We start from the raw sequence: 21,812 nt of genomic DNA, 5'->3' as shown, positions 1-21,812 counted from the left end.
GTTTTTTCTCTGTCTACTGAGATGATAGTGTATAGATTCATTGATTTCTGATGTCAAAGCAAACCTACATTACTGGGATAAAGTTAAATTCATTATGCTGTAAAAGTATTTTTGTATTTTGCTGAATTTGGATTTTTTTTTGAGAATTTGTATGTATTATTTGGTAGTTTTAATTTTTTGTATTGTCATTTTTTACTTTGATTTTAGGGTAAACTGTCTTCATAGATGACTTGGAAAGTACTGCATTCTCTTCCATCTTCTAGGAGAGTTTGTGAAAGGTTAGTATTATTTCTCTTTAAATCTTTTACGGAATTCACCTCGGGAAGCTACCTGGCCTTAGATTATCTTTGTGGGAAGATATTTAGTAATTATTATTTTATTTGTTACCAGTCCATTCAGATTTTCTGTTTCTTCTTGAATCAGTTTGGATGATTTTTGCTTTCTAGAAATTTAGTGAAGTTGTCTAATTTGTTGGTACAAAATATTTCACACTAGCTTATAATCCTTTTAAATTCTCTAATATTAGTAATAATCACTGCTTTAATTACAAGTTGTTGGTATGGTTGAATATGTCTGCCGTTTTACTATAGATTTTCTATATATCTTATTTCGTTTGTTTCTCTGTTCTACTTGTCAAACTTTTGTTTTAAATATATATTTTAGCACACCATTTAAATTTCTTTGTTTTATTACAAAGGTTTTGTTTATTTCCTTATAGTTTGATATTGAGATTACAGAATGCTTATTAATTTATCAAAATCTACTTCAGATTAATACTAACTTTATTTTGGTAAAACACACAGCTTTGCTCCATTATAGCTCTGTTTTCCCCCTTCCTTTGTGCTATTATTGTCACATATGTTATGTTTTTAAGTGTTTCAGCCAATCAATATAGTTTTATAAATACTGTTTATGAAACTTTCTTTTAAATAAAAAGAATAAATGCTAAAATTATTTAATAAACTTTTATGTTGTTTTTACATATATATTGATAATTTTATTTCTGTCTGTGAATTTGAGTTACCATGTAACTTCATTTTCTTTCAGTCTGATAGAATTTTGTCAGTATTTCTTGGAGGGTAGGCTTTCTATCCACGATTTCTGATGAGCTGATAATCATGTTATTGTTCTCCTCTATATGGCGAGTCATTTTTCTTTTGTTGCTTTCAAGATTTTCTTTGGTTTTGGTTGACAAATGTATCTATGTGTGGATCTCTTTGTTTCAATCCTCCTTGAAGTTCAGTAGACTTCTGGGATTCATAGATTAGTGTTTATCATCATATTCTGGAAGTCGTCAGCTATATTATTTCAAATACATTTCTACTCTTTTTCTCTTTTTTTTCCTCTCCCATAGGAATCCCCAGTACATATATATTCCTATACTTAATGATGTCCAAACAAGCTTTGAGACTCTCTTATTATTTCTTCATTTTTCTTTCTTTTCTTCAGATTGGATAGTATCTATTGGTCTCTCATCAAGTTTGCTAATTGTTTCCATTGTCATTTTAAGTGTGTTCTACAGACCCTTTAGTGGATATTTAATTTTAGAATTGCTTTTAATTCTGTAATTTCCAGTGGGTCCTTGTTTATGATTTTTATCTTTTCATTGCATTCTCTACTTTTGAGTAATTTTCATTTTTTTAAAATATTTGAACATGAAATTCATTAATGCTTTGGAACTATTTACAATAACTGTGATGATGTATTTGCTAAGTCCAAGATCTGGGCCCCCTCAGGGACAGTTAATATTGACTGATCCCTGCCTACCCCCTCCAAGTGTGGCTCACATTTTCTTTTCCTTGGCAGGTTTATTAATTTTTATTGAAACCTTGACATTTGGGAGTATATATTGTAGCAACTCTGAATTGGGATTCTTCCTTCCAGAGGATGTTAGTGCTCTTTTCTTTTTGTTGTTTATTTGCTCACCTGGATTACTTTTATAGAGTTTTTCTCCTTCAGTGTGGAGTTACTGATGTTTCTCCCCTGTAATCTTCAATATTTGTTTTCAATTTTAATCTGGATTCCTAGCAGTTACTCTTGTGCCACCATTGCTTAGTAATGAGCCAGTGCTTTGTCAGAGGTTATGCTCAGACACCTTCAGCCTATGTTTTATATTGCTTGGCAATAAATTTGTGTTTGTTTCAGGGGCACATTCATATTCTGGCAGTTTGCAATCTTCCACATCATTTACTTCCCATCAGGCCCTCTTGGGTCTCCTCTACACATGTGGGGGTCCTTAAGTCCAGACAGAGCTTTAGAGAGAGACTGCACCCCTCCAGTCTCTCTTGAAGTGATTGGTTTGACAAAGTTGCATAGTTTTGTCATTGTTCTTGGAGGAGAAGATTTGCCATGCTCCTGACTCCATGACTGTAGAAGTCATTTCAAAATTAGTTATCATTTAGGAAAAATAAAAAAACAAAAAACTGAACCATACAGAAAAGTTGCAAGTATACTAAAACTAAAGTTAATTTTCATGAACCACTTGAGGATAAGTTGCCAATATGATGCATTATCAGTCCTGAAATCTTTAGTATTTCTTATATACAATGATATTAACCAACATAATTCCAAAACAATTATCTAGATAAGGAAATTGATGTTCCTATATTGTTAGCATCTGTGGTGGCTTTGTACTATGTGAAACATACCTAAGTTGGAATTACAGAGTCCCAGACTTTCCTTGCTTACATTGTTTCCAATTAGGTCTGGTCACAAGAGAAATTTACATGATATATGGAAGTTTGAATTTAAGTTGTAGCCATTTTTTATGCTCTGAAGTCAGTGTAGGCTAGTGATTTTGGAAACTTACATATGTGCTTGCTGTGGAGAGCTGGTGATTTTGCAGCTTACACGTGTTGCTGCTTATCTGCTAGCTCACGTTTGGCATCCGGTAGCTGCAAAACCCATGTCTTCCACCACCTCCTACTGGGTCTCATCCTTCATCTTCTCTAAATCCTGGACCCAGTGAATTTGTTACTCCATAGTGAAAGTTGAAAACTTATGCAACAGGTCACTTGCATCTCTGAAATTGTAGGTGGAGAGAGAGAGAGAGATGCTTGCAATTTTAGCTCATGTGCTCCAGGTTGTCATTTTCCTCAGCCACTTCCCATCCATCTTCTGTTCCCAACTGCTAGCTCTGATGACTGGAGGCCCGGGTCTCCATGCAGATAAAACAATCCTACATATACTCCCATAATTGCAAATGGTCTCATTCCTGTAATGAATCCCTTAGTCTATGCCATTCACAGCAACCCTGCTTCTCCAAGGAAATTGTTATTGATCCACCTCTAATTTTCAGACTCCAAGTTTTGCCAGTTTTCCCAATAATATTCTTTTTTAGGAAAAGTTCCACTCCAGAACCCCATATTTTATTTAATTTTCTGAAATAGTTCCTTGGTGTTAACAAAATTTTAATGACTATTAGTTTTGTGTTGCTGTATAACAAAGTACCACATAAATAACAGTATAAAATAACATTCCTTTATCATCTCCCAGTTTCTGTAGGTCAGAAGTCTGGGCAGTGAGTAGCTAAGTCCTCTGCTCAGGATCTGACAAGGCTAAAATCACGAAGTTGGCTGGTCTTCGCTCTCATCTGGAGGTCAGCATCCTCTCTCAGACTCGTTCTTGATGTCAGTAGAATTTAGTTCCTTGTGGTAATCAGTGTGAGGTCCATGCTTTCATGCTTCCTGTCAATCAGGGGTTGCTCTCAGCTCCTGGAGACCAAGCTCAGGTCTTAGTCAAGTAGCTGTCATTCAGCAGGACAGCTTACTTCGTCATAGTCAACAGGAGAGCCTCTCTTTTACAGACTGTCACCTCCTAACTCATGCCCACCTAGGGTAATTGACCTTTTCTTTAACTGAAAATCCACTACTTTTGGGGGTCTTAATTTCATCTGCAAAATTCTCCTTTGCCGTATTATCTTTGCTAGAAACAAATCCCAAGTTCTGTTTGCACTCAATAGGAGGGGATTATTCTAAACTATGACTCATTGGGTTTTACCTTAGGGTATGTCTGCCAAAGTGATATTGAAACATTTTGATGATTACATGGCTATTACTCTGGGTTTGGGTTTGTCTGGTGTTTCTTCATGATTCAGGTTATGTATCTTTGGCAGGGATATCACAAAAATGTGTCAAACAATATCAGTTTGTCCCTTTACTGGTGACATGAACATTGATCACTTAATTAAAATTATCTGGCAGTCTTTTCCTTTATGTATTATTACTCTTTTTTTCTGGGTATTAATAGATATTTTGAGAATAGGTATTTGGAAATTAGGTAACCAAAGTATTTCCCATAAACTGTTAATTTGCTAATTTATTTTTATCAGTGTTGACCCATAGATGTCTGTTTAAGCAATGGTGTGTAATCAGTGACTATCATTGTTTGTTTTAATGCACAAATTGTTTCAGATTTGACCTTCATTCTGGCTTCCATATCTCCTTGATTTGTCTTCATTATTTACTGAGCACCTCATATCTTTTGGCACAATAAAATGTTTCAGTCTCATTTGGTACTTCCCCAGCCCCAAACATGAAGATAATAATTTTTCCATAGTACCCTGGTTCTTCTAGTGGACAATGCTATTTAGTAACCAAGCTCTGGGAGCTAGGTGTGCTCACTGCTGCAATGCCTGTCAGTGGATGGAAATAGAGCATGCGTATGTCTATATTTAAGTCTATATTTTAAATATTTATATATATTTTTATACAGTAAAAAGCATGGTTTCATACAATGCCTCAAATTCCAAACCAAGTATTTCCTCTTATTTCATCATTTTCTTTTTACTGTGTATATAGTGTTTTTGCTGTTGTTTTATTTGGGCATACAAAAATTTATTTACATATTTACTTTTAAATGTTTTTGTGCATTCATCACATGTGGATTTTGAGCAATATTTATGACATCCTTTGCTTTTAAGCAGGTGTCAAGCAATTCCCTGATGTTTCCTTTGGTAAAAGCAGTGTTTATTTTCATACTTAGATACATCCACTTGAAGTATTATAGCATGTGCCAAAACCAATTATATATTTTTACAGTGGCTCCCCCATGGCTTCCTCACATTTAATAAACCACATTTATTAAACAATTTTGATATGCTATCTTTATTAAGTACTAAAGTTCTAATATTTTTTATAAGTTTATTTGATCACTCTTGTTATATTTATTTCCAGGTATTTTATCTGTATACTTGTATGCAGATTAAGATTCTCTCTCATTATATTTTCTAAAAGGTTGTTATATCTGTGTATAAAAGTTATTGAGTTTTGCATGTTATGTTTATATTTTGCTACCCTCTGATTTTTTTTGTTATTATTTGAGCTAGTTTTTATCATTGATATCATTTATCACTGATTTTCTTGAGTTTTCTAACTATGCTACACTATAAACCTGCAAATAGTGCTACTTTTACAGTTTTACATGTTCTTATTCAATATCTAATTGTTTTCACTTATCTAATTTAATGGGTAATATCTCCAACACAATATTGAAAAGTACTAGAAATAATGGGTATCTGCCTGGTTTCTGACTATAGTAGGGATAATTCTAGTGTTTTCCTTTTAAGCAAGATGATGCTTATATGCATGTGTATGTGGGTGTGTGTATGGAAAGGAGACAGAGAGAGAGAGGAGATAGGTAAAGAAATATCTAAATATCAACTAATATTAATTCATACTTTTAATAATTTAATCAGGAATGTATATTGAATTTGGACAAAGTCCTTTATCATATCCTCACAACAGGAATTCATACTAATTCTTATCTTTAATCAAAGATAAATTTTCCTTAGATCCTTTCATGTGGTGAATTATATTAATAAGCGCTGTTATACAGAACCATCCATAAATTTGTGCTATAAATACTATTTATCATGCTGTACTATTTCAAAAATGTGGTGGCGGATTCATTTTGCTAATATTTTATTTTTTCGTTTCTTCCTTGATCTTTTTAACTTTATTTACCTTATATCTTATTCTTAAATTACGTTGAATGTATCTCATAGTCAGGAGATCCAGTTACCATGACAGCTTGAAATCAGGTTATTCAAGTGTCCAATAACTAAAGTAACAAGCTTTTTATGGTCTTTTCAACAACACGTATGCATACAATCGTACTTCAAGTTAATGGAATGGAAATTACCGTAGGCTTACATATAAATTAATGGTTACTTTACTATGGCAATTTTCAAAAAGAGTATGAATAGGTTTTATACAATGCACACCAGAGAGCCAGAATTTGAGCATAAATAAAATTTTAAAGAGACTTATTGAGAAATTGATTTGTCATATTTGTGAACAGAGTGATGTGATCCTTAAAGACTAGGTTGTTATTAAAAAATAAGCATGGAAGAGCAAATCCGTTTCCCTTTTCTACAACTACACACCCATGGTATATTAGCAGAGTAACACACATTACATATTTTAATGCCTACAAGAGTTTTAAGAAAGCCAAATTCAATAAAAATCTTGTCTACTAAGGAATCAAAATCAAACTTGAGAGATATCTTACTGAGGAGCCACAGTTCTCTGTTCTCTGCTGTCTCTCATTCAGCATTGTTTCAAGGCCACACTTTCTTATTAGCATCATATTTTGATAAAGACAAAGTGGACAAATGCAAAAAAAAAAGATGAAATAAATTGTTTTAATTTCAGCATGATTTTGATAGTCTATAATCACATTCAATACAGATAAGCAATTTTTAAAATTCAAAATTTAGAATGTAAATCGATCTGTCTTATTTTGGGAATGAGCTTAAGCTTGAACCCGAAGCCTGTATTCAAATGACAGTGATTTTAAATACTCACTAGTTCATCTTTATGATTGGTGTGATAATATTGCTTTAAATAAACAAACAAATTTAGAGTGAATTGAAATAAGTATTGAATAATGCAGACCTGGACATTCCAGATAGAGCACATTTATAGAAAGTTGATCAAATGAAACAGCCGGAAATTCATTTTACGAGAAATGTTTGAGGGAATATGTAAATGACTGACGGGAGAAGTGATGCCTGCTTTCGAATTTCTGAATAACACTCATGCAGAAAAGGGTGTAACTTTAATGTCTCATTTCAGAGGTGAGAGTTTGGCCCAGGTATTGCAAAAGAAATACAAGAGCTACCATTTATCAAATGTTTAATAAGTGCCTGTCCTTGGTAAGTTCCTTATAGATCTCATCATATTTGTGGCCACAGGGCACTTGTGAAGTGCATAATTATTACTAATAAAATAATTTCCATTCCAAGCTTTACTCATTTCCTCTCCCTATTTTTTGATTTTATTATTTATTCTCTTCACCCTAGTGCACATTTAGGTTTGTTCATTATTCTGTATCCAAGTGATAAAAATCAAAAAGTCTTGCTTTAGCATACCAATTTAGTACATGTTTTTAAATGGTGTGAGTGCATTTCTTCTGTCACGTATGTGTCTGTTTGTGTGTGTGTGTTTGAGTGTATAAAAATAAACACATTTTTGTCAAGGAACAGTAGGATAGAAATAACATAAAAGAGAAATGGGAGTATAAATTAGTGCAATCTGCCACTCATTTTGACCATCTCAGTAAAAATACATCTTAAAATAAATCTTAAAGTAGTGAATTAATGTATTCTTACACTATTATTATTCATATCAAAATTTTAGAACCTAAAAATGTCTAAAATATAGGCATCTCTAAGAAAATTACAGTACCTGTATAGAACAGCATATTACAAAATTCAATGAAAATAATGACCCCATAAGAATTTCTAGCAAAATAGAAAATTATTATACTAAAACTTAAATTTAAAAAGCAGGTTATACAATTAAAACATACATCATCATCCCAGTTTTGTAAAATATGGACAATTTTTTTTGTAACAAAATGTAATGTAAAGTTAACACTAACTGTGTCTAGGCTTTATGATTATATAGTTTTATTTCTTCTGTTGTATTGTTAATGTTCAAATTACTTTCAAAATAACATTTTAAATAATTAGAAAATAAGTAAAACGAATTCCTCTAAAGGAAGAGAAAAACATGTTCTTGATAAATCCTTCATGGATACCTAAAAAGATCAATGTCCAAAATGTAAACTCCTTTAAACAGGAAAATTCATTATCTTATTTACACGCTAAGAGAGGCATGCTCACACGTAAGAGTGGGATATGATGTGAAATAAAATGACATATAGCTGCCAATAATTAGAGTATACTTTCTTTACACAGTAGCATACTCTACACTCTAAAATGATGGAGGAGTTCTCCATGTGACAGTACCTTAATTTAGATCCTTCCTAAGTCACTGCCTGCCTTATACTAGAGTTTAGTGTGAATTCCACTATGAATGTCGGGATTGGCTTTTATGTGGAAAGGGGAGACTAAGCCAAGACCACCCAAAGAAGAGGAACCACATGTTCCCCAACTTCCCATACCTCCAGAGAGGTCGAGAGGGCTGTCTGCAGAAAGCTAAGCTCTGCTGTAGCAAAATTCAACATTTTCCCTTGCTAAGGTCATTGTCCCTACACTTTTCATAAGGTAGTGGTGAGGAGCTACCCTTCTCAGTGGGGGAATGATCAGACTTCTTTGGTGACAGGCAGTCTGGATTCTAGGGACAACTATTCATTGGAACATCATCACAGCACCTGCGAATCGTGGGGTCTGTTGGTTTGGCCGATTGCCCTCTGTGGGCGAGGAAGCTGCACCTGGCAAGGGAAGGTGAGTTTGGCTGCAGCGCACCTCAGGACACTGATCCCAGCAAGCTTTTAGCCCTGATGACTCAGAGTGAGCTTCCTGTTCATTTCACTGTAGCTGATAAGGAAAAATATTTCAGAGATTTTACACTCTGAAAATAAAGTCCTGTTTGTATTTAAGTGTATGCATAGCAAAATAATTGTCTTGAACAGTCCATCCATCTAGGGCGTGTGATTTGGTGGGGTGGGAGCAGATGTTGGTGCATGTTTAGGAAGATCAGAGAAGTACTGAAGATGGACTGAAGCAATACTCAGCTTTTGTAATGCAAATAAAGTTACACAGCACAAAAACAGGCTGGAAAGGTAGACCCTGGAGTACAGGGGCTGCTAGACACCTTCATCACCCTGTACATATTGGGAACCTGTTTTGTAGCACCCATCTTCCACAGTGCTTTAGTTTGCTAAGCTGATGAAGTGCAATATACCAGTTATGGGTTGGCTTTTACAATGGGCATGTATCAACTTACAAGTTTACAGTTCTGAGGCCATGAAAATCTCCAAATCAAGGCATCAACCGGAAATGCTTTCTCTCTGAAGACTGGCTACCGGTGATCCCCAGCAAATCTGTCACGTGGCCAGGCACATGGCAGTGTCTGCTGGTCTCTCCCTTCTCTCCCAGGTTTCATTGCTTCCAGCTTCTGGCTTCAGTGGCTTCCTCTCTTTTTCTGTGGTTTCTCTGTGTTTTCAGTGTGTCCTCTTTAAGCTTCTCTGGCTTTGTTCTGTGTCTTCTCTGGCTTTTATCCTCTTATACAGGACTCCAGTAATAGGATTAAGACCCACCCTGAATGAGGTGGATAACATCTCAACTTAAGGTCCTACTCACTGAAACATCCTACTTACAAGAGATCCACATGTGCAAGAATGGATTATCTTTAAGAACATGATCTTTTCTCGGGTACAAATAGCTTCAAACCATCACACAGATTTGTAGAGAAAGACATGTCATCTGCCTAAGCAACTAGTCTGCTCATTGATAGGAAGAAACATGGATATAGAAGAGAAGAAAAGCTACCTTAAAGCAAAGGCTTATGTGGTGAAGGGATGGGATGAGAGGAAGAGGAGGCTGGGTATTACCCAATCAGAAAGAAGAGATACAGTTTTCACTAATTGCAGACTTCAGCTTTGTAGGTGGCAAAGCCCACCCACCAAGGACCACCAGAAACCTACCTGAAGGCAAAAAAGTGAGGGTTGGTTAGCTGGTTGTGATATGAAAACTTAGAGGAATCTCAGTAAGGGAGGGTTGGGAGGAGATTTTCATGTGGTTTAGGTTTGAGTTAGATGATTCAAAGGAGGAATTAGGGTTAGGGGGTCAGTACCGGATTGGATGCTGTCAAGAGACAGGACAATTCGCTGACTGAGTAGAGCATTTTAATGATTTTTTATTGAGGTAGGGAGAGTAAAGTGGGGCTGGGAGCTGCCATTGGTAAAATAGTAATAATCACTCTGAGCAAGACTATATTAGACAGAAGAGGATACTCAAGTTTTTGAGTGTTTGCAGAATGGTCTTGCCAATGACTTATTCTCAGCATTCTTTAGGTTCTGTTAAGAATACTGTATTTGGATGTTTTCAGGACTGTTTGCTTTTTTTTTCAGAAGCCAACAGGACATTCCATGACCATGTGGGCCAGAGGAAACTGGTCATTTCCTTTATTGTAATGTCCAGAAAACATGCATCCGTCTTCTCCCTATACCCAGTTATCATCTTAGGAGAGAAGATAGGGGTAATAAGTAGGTTTTTTTTTTTTTTTTTGGCTTGTTTTGATTTTCCCTGAAGCAACTAGTGTTACCTGAAGAGAACATTTAAATGATTAAAATAGGCTAATCTAAACTAACAAAGTAACCTTGAAGTGAGAGTTTGGGCAGCAGACTTAATTACCCATATACCAAATGAATATATAATATATTCTATATATTCTAGTTTAGGATTTAGTAGAATAAGTAAAGTTTAGATGTTATTATTTAAAGAAAATAACTAGGGAGATAGAATTATGTGCATTTAAATTTCTTAGAGAATACACACACACACACACACACACACACACACACACACAAAACTGTGGTCAATTAATGTCTGTAATGACAGAGATGGGGTGTTTGGAATGGAGATATGAATATAAATGGGGGCATTTTACTTCTAGTTACACAATTATTTTTCTCTCCAATACATGTATTTTATCATTTAAAAAACTGGTTTATGATTTTAAAAAGTTTACATAATATATACTTTTAAAAGTATATGTTTTTTTTAGACAAGCAATATTTTATTAAAGGTAATTAATATCAAATGAGTGTCTAATATCCAATGAGAAATAAAATAAATTATTTTATCCAGTTGTTTAATCTTTGGTTCCATTTTATCAAAAAATGTAATGGCATTGTATCATCCTGTAACATTTCCTTTCTTGGTTATTCACAATGCAACACTCAACCATTTTTCTTCCATTCATGCACAATACAGTACAACTTTCAGATTGTGGCTCTATTAGTTTCCTGAGACTGTCGTAACAAATTCTTTCAAACAGTGGCTTATAATGACCAAGATATTTTCTCTCACAGTACTGGAGGACAAAATTCACTTTCACTAGGCAGATTTCTAGGTTTCAGCAGAGCTACTCTCCCTTTGTAGGCTGTTAGGGAAAATCCATTCCTTGCCTCTTTCAGAGTCTTTTAGCTGCCTCCATACCTTGACTCATTTAAACGTCACTCCAATCTGGTCACACTGCCTTCTCCTCTTCTGTGTGCATCAAATACCCCCTCACCCTCTCTTTTGTAAGGATGCTTGTGATTAAATTTAATGCTCACCCATGTAATCCAAGATGATTTCTACATCTCAAGATCCTTAACCTAACCACCACTACACAATCCCTATTTCCTAATAAGGTAACGTTTACAGGTTGCAGTCATTAGAACCTGTTGTGTTTGGGTTGCCATGATTCAGCTCACTACAGTGGCTGACCAGGCAACCAGAAGAAAGCCCACCCTTGCTAATAAGCATCAGCGCCTAATACTCTAGCAAGGATTCTAGACTTTCAGTTTTTATGATTGCAGCTAATTCTTCAATGTAAAATTATCTCATCCACAGAAGGCCATAGAGAATTCATGCCTAACTATAATTTAAAAACAATCATTTTGCTGTTCTTAAATATTACCTAGATCAATACCCTAGTTTTCTGTGTATGGGGGAAAAGGGGGATTTCTTCAATATAAGCTGAAATGCTATATAGTACCATCAACTATTCACTTAAAATTTGATAGTGTTACATAAGTATATTAAATTAGGTACTACTTCACTATAATTGAACCTATACAGTTTGAAAACAAAATTGAAAATCTCATGAAAACTTGTTTACTTTTTCTTGACCTAAAAACAATTCAAGAATTCCCACATAATTTTGTAACTTCATGCCCACATTAATTAATATATATTGTTAGTGTTAGTGCGCTTGACCGATTATATCTTAAGGGAGGAATTTAAGGTCAGAAAGGAATCTCATTAATTTTATAGTTTCCAGAAATAGAATAAATATTAAATAAATAGTACAGCTATTGATAACTTTACCTGTTTATCTTAGATCATGAACTTGTCCTTGCATTTTTACTTATAAATGTGTAAATTAGTTTTGGCCGACACTTGATCAATACATCAGAAGTGAATGATCAGGCCTGATGTCAAATAATTAGAAGTGATGTGTGTTATAATGTTTGGAGATTCCCCATGGGTAAAAATGTGTTTAATTTTTGACAGTTGCCAAGCATTACCAAATCGGAGATAAAATGTCACTTTTAAAAACAGATAATGGATGTCAGAGCTGGAACTAAATTGTAAATCTTTCCTTTGGAACTCACTGTGGGTCACTAGTATTGAGCAATTACATTATAAACTAATAGATAAAAGAGCACAGCAAGCAAGATAAAATTTGCTAAGGAGTCTCCTCATTCCACATCTACATATAAAACTCTCTTCTAATTGCCTAGAGATATACTGAATTTTTCTTCCCAGGTGACATGCCTTATTTGCCAGTGCTGCTATGACAAAAACACCACAGACTGGTTCACTTAAACAACAGGAATGTATTGTCTCAAAATTTTGGAGACGAGATGTCCAAGGCCAGTGTGTCTGCAGCATCGCGCTCCCTATGACGTCTGCAGCGTTCTGGGGATGGCTTGCTGTCAGTCCATAACGCAATCTCTGCCTCCGTCACATGGCGTCTGTCTCCTTCTGTCTCCTACTCCTGTGCAGTTTCTTTTACTTACAAGCTCTCCAGGCACATTGGATTAAAGCCCACCCTGATTCAGTTTGATCTCACCCTAACTAATAACACATATGAAAAATTCTTATTTATGAATGGGTTCACACCAACAGAACAAGGGGTTGGGACTTGAAACGTCATTGCAGAGACATGACTCAATATATAATAAATAGGAATCATACAAAATGAGGCATTTCCTCACATACATGGCAATAGGAAATGAAAGGGCATTTTACTAGTTATAGGAAATAATCACCATCTTAAAATATCTGCTAAGATCAGTTAGTTGCATGGCCATACAAATAGAAACAAGCTGAACCATCTTTTTTACTGGAAAGCAAATAACCTTAGCTTTTTTTTCTCATTTTGGTATTTGATAGTTTTATATTACATATCTAAGTGATGTTTTACTTTCTTTTCCTCTATTGATTACCTGTGACCTGGCATGTAAGTACTGGTTTGACATGTGGAGATACGCAGTGTAAACAGTTATTATAGAATAGTTTCGTATAGACTGTAAAGCCTCAAGGGTGAGTTTCTCACTTTCACACTTTTCATTCATTTACTGATTCTGTTATAAGCTTATGCTTATTACAATTTTTTTTTTTTTTTTTTGCAAGGCAGCCCCATGAGAGATGGGGAAGAACTTCATCTGTGGATGCCAACCAGGGATTACAGTGCAGGAGACTGGAAACCTAACAACAATGCAGCTTACCAGGTGATACAGAAAAGAAGGCAAAATGCACAGTGTATGATTTAGGATAAATAAGACCACCACATAGATCTCACTGTATGAATGGACTCAGCCATTGATATCCTTTGTTTATAACACAGCCATACTGGATTAAAGTCCAGCTGCATATCTCTCAATATGAGATTGTGTAAAAGGATGAAAAATAAGACCTTTTTTCTCCCCCTGCTGCATGTAATTTTAAATAATGTTCAGAAAAACTCCAATCTAAATGCTGATTTTATTTTTATCAACTATTTTTACCCTCTGGTAGTGTTCATAAAATGCTTTGCCTAGGAGTTGAGTTTTCACTGTTGCTCTCAGCGTGCATGTTTTCTATATGTAGCATCCATGTGTGGCCCCAACCATTCGGCATGTACACATTAGCATGTGTTAGAAATAGAGTTCTTATTCTGTTTGGCAATATCCCAACAAATTTGTTACATAAAGTAGAAAATGTTTTGAATTATGTAGTGTCATTATGCCCCTGCCTCTTCAAATACCTGTTGACTTAATACCCCCTTAAAATTTTCTTATTAATTTGTGTGACAATTTACTTATTGTTTTGCCCATTAAGTGTGTAAAATTCATGAGAAACAAAGTTTCATTGGCTAATTCATTTATAATGTGTTCTGTAGTGCCTGGAATGGTGCAAAATAGCTATTTTCAGTGAATGCATAAATGTAAGCACAATTGCATCATCAAAGGTGTATTCCAAATTTCTTTTGATTGATGTGTTCAGAAATTTAGAAAAAATGGGAGTAATCTCAAAAATGTTTTTTATTATTCATAAAAACATAGGAAAATGACAATCTTGTTAACAGATATGAATGAATCTAAATGTTGCCTCATTGGTTAGTCAGCCTTGTCAAGATCAAATAAGATGTCTTCAAAGTTCCATAAAAAATGAATGGAGGGATTATTAATAAACAGGACTTGGGTTAAATTGTTAACATATCTGCTTAATATAAACACTCAGAATGTTAGTTAAACTCAAGTTCTCACTGCATCTGAAAAAAAAAAAAAAAGGTCAGCATTATTTATCTTCATAATAAAAATACTGTTTTTCAAATGTCTAAGAGACATAAAATGCAGGCAGCATCTTGGTTCCAAGAAGAGGATCTTCCCAAGAAAGAGGATTACAGTAGAGAATTTAACTCATTGTTCATGAGGAAACCAGAAAGATGTTTTACCCATGCAAAGAGAAGTCAAAGGAGCACATTTGTGTGTGTGTGTATGTGTGTGTGTGTGTGTGTGTGTGTGTGTGTGTGTGTGTGTGTGTGTGTATATATGAGTAAAGTTGAAATGAATTTACAAATAAACTCAGAACTGACTTTTTCCTGGAGGGGTGGCGAGAAGGAGGGAGTCAATAGAAACTCCAATCAACAGAATTCATTTGTGTGTCTATAGACAAGAATTATTTTCATTATTATCAGGTGTCTACAATTTACAGAGTTGTAAAAATATATAAGGGCAATCAACAGCAACCCAGAGGCATGTGTTTTGAGTCATGTACAAAGTAACAAGTAGACCCATGCTTTTGTGTTTGTTAAGAAACTACGTGTATGTTAATAATTTTCCATTGGAGACACCTATTCATCTTTTTGGTGTATTCCAAATTTCTTTTCAAGAATAAGAATATTACAATTAAATAAGCACGTTTCAGCCATCAAATAACATTACAGCTTTGATAGAATTACAATGAGAGAGTTCCCTGCTAATTGCTTATCTGCTGAATCTGATCATATTGTAACAAGCTTCGGCCTTTACCAAATTTCAACAAAGTTGACAGGTTATTGATATTGTTCAGTAAAAGAGTGCTTGGAAACCCCAGCATCCCTTAAAGAAACCATATCATGGCAAAGGGTTCATTATGATATTTTAAGTACAATTGAGAGAATTTATAAGTAAACACAAAGCTATTATCCCCCATAAAACAGGTAGGAGGAAGTTTGATATACATTCTTTGTTTACTATACTTTCGTTTGTAGGAGTGTGAGTACAGGCTCATATGATTAAGAAAATAAGCTGTCAGACATGCCTGCTATTATACCTAAAGCTTTGGAGCTGTGTGTTTAACAGTGAAGGGATGTGCTCCTAGGAAGGCTTCCAAGAATCACTCGGGAGCCCCAGTCTGGGAATAAACTTTTTCTCTCCCCACAGCAGTCACAGCCCTTTTGCTGAGATTTCCTGCCCTAGTGAACCAGAATTAGTGTTGGAAAGGTTTTGTCATCTTGTTATTATTGTTTTTAGTACAATGAACAAAGTTTGAGAATCATCATGCAAGAAAGCATTTCATTAAAGCAAGAAGCAGGATATAAAAAAATCCCTTTATCATTGTTAATTATTCCCTGGCATTTTATCACATTTATTGTATTTTTAAGATTTGAAAGCAATGCAAGCAATGAGCATAAGAAATTTGTTCAACCTCATTAACAATCAAAATATCCAAATTAAAATATGATGGCATTGCTTGTCCATCAAGTTAGCAGTTTCTTGTTTGTATGATTTTTAGATTGTTTTAATGAAGATACTAGTGTTTCTAAGAATGAAAGAATCCTTTTCCAATGCAAGTTAGGGAATTATTAATTATTTGGGCACATGCTTGTAATTTGTTTCCTTCTTAAAAAATACATGCTTTTAATCCAGTAAATTTTCTTTTAGGAGAATATAAGAAGGTTACCATTAAGTATATAAAAATATTAATATAAAGAAATATCCATGACAAAATCATTTATAATAGTGAAAAATTATAAACACTATACATGTCCAAAAATATTTCATTAAATGAAACAACCAATAAAAATAGTGTTTATAAAATATTAAAAGCTATGGGAAATGTTAATGATATAGTTGTTTTGTCACTTAAATTGCTATTTTTTTTATTAGAGAAGTTTTGGGTTTATAGAACAATCATATATAAAAAATATATCATCCTGTTATTAACACCCTACTTTGGTATGGAACATTTGTTACAATTGAAACAATATTATCATAATCATACTACTAACTATAGTCCATGGTTTAACTTAGGGTTCATTGTATTTCCATGGGTTTTGTTCTAATTTTTATACTAGTACTATATTTACAACCTAACATTTCCCCCTTTTAACCACATTCAACAATATAATTCAAAGCTGCTAATTACATTTGCAATTTAGTGCTAACATCACCACCATCTATTACAAAAATACTTCCATTGTCCCAAACAGAAACTCTGCACTTTTTGAGACTTAATTCCCTCCTTATCTAACTCTACCCCAACCTCTGATAACCTATATTCCAGATTCTGATTCTGTGAGTTTGTTTTTCTAATTATTTCATATCAGTGAGATCATACAATATTTGTCATTTTGTGTCTTCACTCAAAATGATGTCTTCAAGATTCATCCAGGTTGCCACGTTTTTCAGAATTTCATTCCTTTTTTCACAGTCAGGTACCATTCCACTGTGTGCATCTACCATCACATTTTGTTTATCCATTCATGGTTTGATGGATACTTGGGTTGAGTGCATCTTTTGGCAACTGTGATAATGCTTCTAGAAACATTGGTATGAAAATACCCATTTGCTTTCAGCTCTTTGGGATATAAATCCAGTAGTGGGATTGCTGGATAATATGATAATTGTATTCTTAACTTTCTAAGGAATTGCCAAGCAGTCTTCCACAGCTGCACGATTTTACATCCCTGTCACAGCCCAAGAGGGCCATGCCAGTCCAGAGGCCAAAGAAGACGAGCATTTTCTGATGCATGAACTTTTATTCAGGGCTTACTTACAGGGTGAGAAGTTGTGGAGAGATCATGACGGCTCTCTCAGGCCAGGCAGGCATCGTGTTCTCAGGGAAGACGACCGAGCGATGCAAAAAGAGCAGAAAGCCTTTGTGCCGATTTGAATGTATTGTGTCCCCCAAATGCCATTATCTTTGTGGTCTTGTGGGACAGACGTTTTGGTGCTGGTTAGATTTGCTTGGAATGTGCCCCACCCAACTGTGGGTGGTGACTTTGGTGGGATACTCCCATGGAGGTGTGACCCCACCCATTCAGGGTGGGCCTTGATCAGTGGAGCCATATAAAACATGCTGACTCAAGGAGACTGAAGGGAGTGCAGCTGTGAGTGACGGTTTGAAGAGGAGCAAGCTTGCTAGAGAGGAATGTCCTGGGAGAAAGCCATATTGAAACCAGAACTTTGGAGCAGACGCCAGCCACGTGCCTTCCCAGCTAACAGAGGTTTTCCGGATGCCATTGGCCATCCTCCAGTGAAGGTACCCGATTACTGATGTGTTACTTTGGATACTTTATGGCCTTAAGACTGTAACTGTATAGCCAAATAAACCCCCTTTTTATAAAAGCCAATCCATCTCTGGTGTTTTGCATTCCACAGCATTAGCAAACTAGAACAGCCTTTTATAAGGGTTTAAGACAAAGGCCCTCCTAAGGGTAGGGGGAGTCTAGATGCAGGAACAGGTTACTTTGACCTGGGGGGTGGTGCAGGAAGGACTAGAATAGCACTTAAACAATTACATTTTGCTCTTTTTGTGAGACTAAGAGCCTCTCACTTCCTGCCTGCTTGCATAAAGTTGCATTTTAAGGTCAATTTACCCTTTTTTCCTTCACTGGCTTAGAAAGACAATAGGTTAAACATTTAGCTGCCTAGGTCATGCAGACTGCTGTGCACCAAAGATCTGCAGGCCTGTTTTGCTCAGGCCATGGGTTGCCACAATCCCCACCATGAAATAGTGTTACCGTATCTCCACATCCTCTCCAACACTTGTAACTTTCCATATTTTTTATAGCAGCCATTCTAACAGATGTGAAATGACATCTCATTGTGATTTTGATGTGAATTTCTTTAATGGCTAACGCTGTTGAGCATTTTCTTATGTGATTTTTGGCCATTTGTATATCTTCAGAGGAATGTCTTCATATCTTTTCCCATATTTAATTTGGGTTCTTTGTTTTTTGAGTTGAAAGCTCTTTTAATACATTCTGGATATTAAAACTTTATCAGATATATGGTTTCCAAATATTTTCTCTAACTGAGGAGGTTGTTATCTTACTTTTATGAACTGTCCTTTGAGGTGCAAAGTTTTACATTTTGATGAGGTCCCTTTCATCTATATTTTCTTTTGTTGCTTGTGCTTTGGATATAAAATCTAAGAAACCATTGCCTAACACAAGGTACTGAAGATACATCCCTATGCTTTCTTCTGGGTGTTTTATATTTGTGACCCTTATATTTAGGTCTTTGATCCATTTTGAGTTGATTTTTTTGTGTATATTGAGCTTAGGATTCACCTTCATTCTTTTGCAAACAGAGGCCCAGTTTTCACAACACCATTTGTTGGAGAAAATTCTTTCCCAGTTAAGCAGGAAATTAATTAAATGTTTAAAAAGTTGAAAACAATTCATTTTATCTCCCCCTTCTGGTCCCCATAGAAAGGTCTCCTGTACATAGGAAGAAAAAAGACATTTGGTTCTTAACTTCCTTGTTCTCCTTCTATCTTCCATTTCCTTAAATAACCTCTGAGGATGAAAGAAACTGGATTTCCTTCTTAGCCAGTGTCTGTCCTTTAGAAAGCTGGCTGGTCTAGTTCATAGGTTGGCAAACTTGTTCTGTAAGAGCCAGATAGCAAATATTTTCGACTTTATGGTCTGTATGGTCTATGTCAGAACTACTGAATTCTGATGTTGTAACGCAAATATGCATAGACAGTGTGTAAATGAATAGTCATGACCCTGTTCAAATAAAACTTTATGTACAAAACAGGCAGTGGGCTAGATTTGCCCAAAGGTCATAGGTTGTCAACTCCTGTGCTCTGGATGCAGTCTGTAGCTGTAAATACGTGAAGTGGATAGAGAAAGGAACCTAGAAGGGTCTCCACTCAGCAAGGTCTAGTTTTCAATATTATTATCTTGTATAAAATTACAATTTCAGTGTTAGAAGCTAGCTATTGACTCCTTATGTTTGAATTCATACATTAATAATCCTAAACTTCCCAGCACACAGTGGATGTCTCTAACAAAACAAGGGGGAATTCCGTATGAGGAGAAACAAAACAGAAGAGCTAATTTTTGCATATTAAAATGTAATCTTGCTTTTTTTAATTTAGTAGCTTTTTGGAGACCTTATTTAACCATCCTGAAATTTACTCATTTTATTTGTACTATAAAATGATTTTCAGTGAAATTATAGAGTTGTGCAGCTGCCACTGAGGTCCAATTTTAGACCGTTTGTCTTGTTCCAGAAAGAGAGACCATGCCCACTAGTAGTCACTTCTCATTCCCACCTCTGCCCCAGACAACCACTGATCCACCTGTTCTCTCTGTGCATTTGGCTTTTCTGGGAAGTTCTAATAGATGGACCATATAATGTGTAGTCTTTGGTGTCTGGCTTCTTTAACATAAAATAATGTGACATTCTATTTTATGCAAGAATCACACTTTGTTTCTTTTTAGGACTGAATAGTATTCCACTGTGTGTTTATAGAACATTTTGCTTATCTGTTCAACTGTTGATGGACACTTGGATTGTTACCACCTTTTGGCTATAATGGGTAAATAGTGCTACGACCATTCACATATAAGTCCTTGTGCAGACAAACATTTCATCTTTTTAAGTAGATGTCTAGCAGTGGAATTGCTAGGTCATATGGTCAATTTACATTTAACTTTTTAAAAACTGCCAAACTGTTTTCCAATGTGGCTTTGCCGGATTACATCATCAGCAACAATGTTACAGGGTTCTAATTTCTCCACATACTTGTGAACACTCGTTATTGAGTCTGATTTATTTCTATCCCTTCTGGTGGCTGCAGAAGTATCTCATTGTGATATGATTTGCATTTCATATGATTAATGGTGTCTTTATCTTTTTAAATATCTATCTAGACTGAGATATAAGTATGTAAAGACATAGTAAAAAGACTGGAATTATATACTGGCAACAGTTTCCTCTAGATAGCAAGACCATGACAGTTTTTTAGTCTGTCTTTTATTTTTCCCCTTTTTCAAAATGTAGAAATATTTTTAATATTAAAAATGGTTTTCATGAAAGAAATTTAGTATATCTTTCTTCTCATGAGATTATAGCATTTAGTCTTAAAATATTAGTATTTTTCAGGATGGGCAATGAACTTTTTGACTCAGCTACTTTACTCCAATATTGATAGTTGGTGTACTCAGCTTTATCCTTTCAGGACTTCTATTAATAACAGTATTAGATATTTTGCCAAGATTTAATTTCTCAATTGATTTTGAGTCTATATATTTCAACTATCTATGGGTCAGGAACTGTGCCTTGGGGTTGGCACTGATCCCAGGTGTTTGATTCTTTCCCAAAGTCTGTAGACAAATGTATTAGTCAGGGTTCTCCAGAGAAACAGAAAAGACAGGATAAATATAAGATATGTTGTAGGAACAGACTCATGTTACCACAGGGTTTGGTGAGCTGAATACTGTAAGGCAGGCTGCAAGTTGAGAACTCTGATGAAAGTTTTGATGAATTCCCCAGGAGAAGCTGTCTGGCTGAAGGAGGGATAGGAATTCTTTCTGACTGCTGAAATCATCAGTTTTCCATTTAAGACCTTCAAGTGATTGGGTGAGACTTAACTCATTGCTGAGGGCAAACTCCTTTGCTGATTGCAGATGTAATCAGCCATATATGTAATAAAATCTCTAATGATATAAATCCATGAAATATTCTCACAGTAACAATCAGGCCAATGCTTGCTTGACCAAACAACTGGACACCATAACTTGGTCACATTGCCATGTGAACTTAACCATTACAATTACTATAAATATAAACTATCTGTACATAAAGACAAGAAAGAAACTAGAGAAAAGAATATGTAACATATAGGATGGACAGAGGCAATAATATCCTCGCTATATTAAGAGCTGATACAAATCATTAAGACAGATGAGTGAAAACAAAGCCATGCATGAGCCATGAATCTAGCATGCCATGTATTCGATAAATAGTTTTGAATGAATGCATAAAAATGAAATTCACAAAAGGAGAAATAATAATGGTCAGTAACATGTGGGAAAACATTCAACTTAACTGAATATTTAAGAAATACAAAACAACAAAACACAATT

The sequence above is a fragment of the Choloepus didactylus genome, assembly GCF_015220235.1.
Source record: "Choloepus didactylus isolate mChoDid1 chromosome 5 unlocalized genomic scaffold, mChoDid1.pri SUPER_5_unloc1, whole genome shotgun sequence".
NCBI lineage: Eukaryota > Metazoa > Chordata > Mammalia > Pilosa > Megalonychidae > Choloepus > Choloepus didactylus.
Note: the sequence above shows the minus strand (reverse complement) of the source record.